Raw genomic sequence first — 6,452 nt, forward strand, 5'->3', positions numbered from 1 at the left:
GAACGGAGGTCAAAGCTGGCAGCAACCCCCACTGTGGAAGCAACAATTATGAACCTAAAATCAGCCCATGATGCACAGTTTATACTAATCTCTGGGGACTTCAATGCCAACCTCTTAACTCCATGCAAAATTTATGACAATCTCCAGGCACAAAATGAAATATGGAACATTCCTCAACGGACAGTGCCTTCACCTAGACGTAGCAACCACCAGGACTCACTGCTTGCCTCAAGCCTAACAAGCAGCAGGGCTGTGGATCCTTAGGAGATTCACAGGGGACAAACTCATGACTGAGACCCACACCTCAAAAAGATGTTGTACCATGATAGGTTATACAGCAGCCTCACTAGCTTTTTTTAATACTTCATAGATTTTAAAATAGAAGAGCGTGAGGAAAGCAACCATAATCCAAAGATAAAAGCGGTTAACTTCCAGCCCATGACTTATGCCTCAGCAGACACACTTTCCTCTGGCCCAAACTCAGAAAACCTGAAGTGGCTGCTTTGGCAGACACAAAGGCAAGATGAAGTCCTATCAGACTGCATGAACCTATTAGATGAACATCCTTCACAATTTCCAATGTCATCAGTGACTGGGAGCAGTACTGCAGGATACCGATATGGCACAGAAAACAAATTCTGCCTGTTAAAACGTAATCATCTGGTGAAGGAACCGCAAGACAAAGTCAGGAAATTGCCAAAGAGTATAAGAGGGCAGTGTTGTTGGCCAAGAAACAGCATAGACACAGACTAACATAAGCAAGGAGGTATGGTCCCAGCACCATAGCAAAAATACTACTCAGCAAAGTAAGAAGAGCCATTGGCTAATACAGCTGAAGAGTCCCATCAAGCCTGATGCAGCCTACTCACCCAGAACCATTCAGTAAGACAGGCCGACTTGCAGGACCCGCCATGAAGACGACTAAGGAAGAAGAAAAGCCATGCCAGGAAGAAGGAATGGTAATGAGAAAATCAGGGATGATGCAGCTTAAGAGGGAAGAAGATTCAGATGAAATTATTTAAAAGAAATAGAAAAAAATAATATGGAGGAGTCGACCTGATGCCCCCCCACAAGTCTAAATGGACTTCTTCCTGCCATGTATAGAACTGACTCTGACTCTGGTCCAAAGACTTTGGCCATCTGTTCAGCATAGTGAACCTTCAGCAAACAGTTCCAGATTCCTGTTATGGATCAGTAATCCACCTGATTTTCAATGGTGGAGATAGAGGTGGCCCTGTAAACTACTGTCCTGATTGACATCAATTCTAAGTATAACGCAGCCTTATTGCTGCAAGATTTGCAAGAACGGGTGGAAAACCTGGTGTTTATCCCTTGGAACCAAGCATGTATATATACTGGCCAGGGAACTTTATCAGCATTGCTGCCCTGACCTTTTGTATTAAGAAGGCCTCCAATTCAAATTCAACTTTATAAGCCTGCGTCATTGACTTTGAAGCAGAATTTGACATACATATCTTTCAAACTGAAACCTGGTTGCATGTTAAATTTGGCAATGGCTCAAAACCTTCAAGAAAAATATACATAACCAATGGTCTGAAACAAGGGCGTCTGTCATCCATACAGTTTAAAATGTGTCAAGTTTATTCACAGACTTGGACTCCTTAAACACCCATCCACCAAAATAGCTACTGCCTTACTCACATGCTGTACACAGATGACCTAATTTTGTTGAGCATGAACGCTGTAGACCTGCAATGGCTTTCAGATACTATCTCAAACTTCAGCAAGAGGCATAAACTAGAAATGCATTTTAACAAAACAAAAGTAGTGTAGTTCAGTAAGAAAACAAAAACACCTGGAACCTGCCTGGTAGATGGAGTCAGACTATTAGTCAAACCAAAATACAAATATCTCAGAATTTACTTTGACTCAAGAGGCATCTTCTCTGCACATATGGATACAATGAAATCCAAAGCCACATATTTAACTTTGGATTTAAATACCTTGTTGAAATCTCTACAAGGACCAATTCTGGGCCCTCTCCATGAGGCCATGACCACATCTATCTTGTATGATTGCAAAATAATAGTAGGAACAAAGGTGGCAACGTTGCTGGATCTGCTATTTGCTAAACTATATTGGGCTGTATATAGACTCCCAAACTATACATCGCAGGCCCAACTACGCCTGGAGTTAGGCTTGAAAAAACAATCAGTTGCCAAAAAAGTGCTCTTTCTCAAAAATGTGCTACAGATTTAGATTGGCAGAGGACAACATACTAGTAGCATGCACCTAGCTTGAAATACACCAGCCAACCTCAAAATCAATTTTTAGACATAATTTCTGAAATGCTTTGTAGCTATGGAGCTCTAGGACTTCAACAGCCGACTTAAAACAAATCTTAAAAAGATCCACCGTACGTATTTCTATGCAAGAAGACAAAGAGAAATTGGCAAAGTGTGCACACGCATGGCAAAGTATTACTTCTTGCAATCAATTAATGTCGCAAGCTGCTTTTACCACAGGTTTCCTACTACTATAAACTTAAATTCACGCACCTTGGCTTAGGTAGCCAACCAACTCTGGATCAACTACCCAACTGGCTAAAGCAGACAAAGATAAACTGCAGACATTGTGGTAAAGAAAAAGAACCCTCAATGCACATCCTTGATCTCTGCCTGGCAATGCTAATAGATAGCAGGAGGATGTTGCGGGCCCTTTTAATCAGGTAGCTGCTCGAAAATGCAAGCAACCCATCATTGCAGCACTAAACCCAAACTTTACAAAGCTTAACATCAGGATGGTAAAGTTCCTGGACATTTTTTAAGCCAGAGTAAAAGCCACAAGGGGGAAGCAGAGACCACATAGATAGCCCTAGACCATTCATTGACACTTTTAAGCCTCCATGACCACTCTTGATACACTTTAATCCCCAGGAATCTAACCCAACATGTTTTAAAATGCAGTTTAAGGTTATGTAAAGTCACTTAAGAATTTTTGCATACATCCAATGTTTAATGAATGTACCTTTCCCCTTGTTTTCCAATTTTTAATCTTTAATTTGAAATGAAGATGTAATCATATCATATTTAAACATGGACATTATTATAGAATTGTAACTTATTGCTTTTTCTCTTATGCATGGTATAATGGTTTTAATTAACTAGGCACTTTGATAATAAATTTAAATTTGAGTGCCATCTGTCTGCAATTTCGGCTTCCAGTTTCATAACGATCCATTAACAAAGATAACTTCCACCATTTTTCTTTTGATGAAGTTCCCCTGTAAAACATGACCTTACATACAGGCGCAAATCAGACCTTTAGTGGTTCAAGCCACCATTCTAGGTCAATTATATCATTGTAACCCCTTGTTTCTTGGCTGCTTCTTTCTTCAGTCGTCTTCAGCATTTTCAAAACCAGGCAACTCACCTTGCTTTGGAGTTTTCATGCTGCTCCTCTGCAGTGTCATCCCTACAAGCATTACACTGGCAGATGGCTGTAAAGAGGACTCTTTTTAAATAACTTTGTTTGGTTTTTAGATATTTTCATTGCTATGGTTGCCTGATGAAAAAATGTAATATATATATATATATCTCCCTGGGAGATCCTCATACTGTCTGTTGAATGTTCCTAGTGCTCATTTTGGCGGCAGAACTTTTGTACTTGTTGACTTTCTGTAATGCACTAAAAACGTGCTTTATCTCTAAATTGCTCTACGACTAGTTGGAGCCAGGACACCATTTTGCAGTAACAGAGCGTCCTACAAGTCCTTTTTTACATCACAGTGCATTACCGTAAGAAACTAGATTATTATTTGGGGTTGGTGACTACCCACCTCAAGGAACAATCACAGCCCTTGTCAGGGTGAACTCTCAAACTCACTAAATTATCATGATCTTATCCTCCCAGTAGCTATGCTCAGAGCAGGCATGCTTAACTTAGGGCAATGTGTAAAGTATTTATGCAGTACAAAAAGGTTGTAAGGTCAGAATGCAAAACAATAAAAGTCCCAAAATGAATTTTTTAAAAAAGTATAACTTTTAATAAACAAAATGACACCAACATACAAAAATCCAATAGGTGGAACCAGAGGCACGAAGTTTTTAAATCTGAAGTACAATAGTGCCAAGAAGCACAAATTGCCAATGATAGTGGTAGACTGGGACATAGGCACAATTTGAGGCTGGCCGCGATAAACCACAGGTCATATACACCACATATCCTGGTCTAAGATTTGACCTTCTTACTTTAGTCCTTTAAGTCTCAGGCTACCATAGGACTTCACTTCTAAATTTTGCAGGAACCTAGCGGAGGCCCGTAGAGTCTTAAAGGGTATCAGGCTGTGGCCAACAGCAGGGTTCAGTCAGTCCAGGTCCAGTTGCCACTGGTCATCTGGGTAGTTGCAGAAAAGACCTCTTGTGGCTTGTTGTATCTCTGTAGCTTGAACAGGAGGTCAACCAAGTGACATTTGGAGTCTACTTCTTTCTTCTGGGTGCAAGGGGGAGCATGTCTAATGTTTCATGGCTCCTCTCTGGTCACAGACAGCAGATCCAGTCCTCTTCTGTTCTTTTTCAGTTCCAGCAGTGTTATGAAGTTTGTGCCTGGGGTGCCACATTTTTGGTTGGCACGTGCTAGTGGGTGGAAATTTTGTAATGGAAACCCCCTAACAAATGTGATAAAAGTTCCCGGGCCAACCCTCCCCACTGTGGACGTTTTTAAGAAGGCATATGTTTGACAGGCCGCAATGCTGCCTCAAATGTCAACGTCACTCATGCACTCAAGCAGGTATAAATCACCAAATTTATATTAAATGTCAAAGAAAGGTTTTTTACCTGCACTTCATGTTTTATAAATAAATGCTAAATTATTAGACCAATTACAAATTTGTTAGTTAATTCTATAAATAATAGATATGCAATCAGCAAATTATAGTTGTTCGAGTATATGAGTTATGTTGGCATTTGATGTCACATTGTTGCCCTTGGTATAAGTCGTACAAATAAAGTTTTAATGTAGACTGTGAAAAATAACAATAATTAATGCATCTCTAATATTTGCCTAGTGTAAATGTGTTGTATAATAGTGTAGTATTATAATAACCCCTAACTATAATTAGGTTGAAAACTTTTGTTTTAGTTGGAAATTTCATGGGTTTTTAGAAGGAGGAACTAACTTTCTATTTATTCCTCTGTAATTAATTGTAGTGAAATATATGTAAAAATAAAAATTTTATTAAGAGTGTATGTTTTATGTGGATGTGGAAAGCTGAGCTGGCACCCCAGTAGCGAGACTAGAAAAAAAGATATGGACTGGGACATGCTGGTGTAAGGACGAGGCTGCCCTCACAAGTGGACTAGGGTTTGGGGGAAGTGGAACAACAGTAGAGGTGGTTTACATGCTCCTCTGCTGGGCTCAGGATGGTGGGGCCAGCGGCTGGAGAACCTCCCATCGCAGACCTGCAGTGAACCCTAACGGTGGCTGGGGCAATATAATGGGGTTTCTTTAATCCTCAATTTTCTCCTTTTTGTTTTTATTCTTGCCCTCCTTGTTTTTCTTTTTTTTGGTGCCCCATTTTTTTATGTCCTATTGAATGTGTGTTCTTTTGATTTTAGAGTTGGTCCGGTTGACCTATAGTTTGAGAACAAAAAAACACAAAACAAAAAGTAGAAAAAAGTTATTTTTAGAAATATTTTCAATATAAATATAATAAAGAGCTGGTTACTATTACTACTTTTTGACTTACAGCTGCTAATAGTAATATATAGAAATGAATGGTAAAGGAGAAGGTAAGTAAACGGTAAGTGACATTATGTAGGCATGTATAGTAAAGGAATAGTATTTTTTACTTTCTAATTTAGAAATGTAATTCTATCACAGGACCGGAGGCGAGGATTATGCAGATCTTTCTTCACTTTTTATTAAACAGCAAGTTCAAAGTCAAACAAAACATGAACAAAAAACTACAAGTTCCATGAGCCCGCCGCCATGGTAACGAGTATCCAATGAGGTGCACTCCTTCACGTTGGTATAAATATCCCGAAATGCGTCACACTTCCTCTTTCTTCACTGCTGCGAGTCAGATAAGTGCCTTTTTCTGCCTCTGGTTAGAAGTTTGTTTGTTGGCTCGCGTTACTGCTTCAATTGTGTTTTCCGTGTATTTAATTGTTATAGCAACGTTCGTTGCTACGAGCGGTCCGGAACAGACGTTTCCGCTCGAGCGTTTCATTTTTCTGTTTCGCCCTCGGCGTGTTTAAATACGCGTCGGACCCACCAGAGGGCGCGCGCGCTGCGTTTTTCAGCGTCAGAGAGCGTGTTACTCTCAGCTCTCGGCGCTCGCACCTCGCGTTTGTTATTTTCTTTAAGAATTGAGGGTTTTTACCTCAGTAGCACGTTTTCGTGCCTCTGGTGCAGTTTTTTCCCTACCTGTGACACCCGTTTGGGTAAGGATTACCCCATTGGGAAGGCATTATTTCTTGACTTTACTTGAG

The sequence above is a fragment of the Pleurodeles waltl genome, chromosome 12 (genome assembly GCF_031143425.1).
Source record: "Pleurodeles waltl isolate 20211129_DDA chromosome 12, aPleWal1.hap1.20221129, whole genome shotgun sequence".
NCBI lineage: Eukaryota > Metazoa > Chordata > Amphibia > Caudata > Salamandridae > Pleurodeles > Pleurodeles waltl.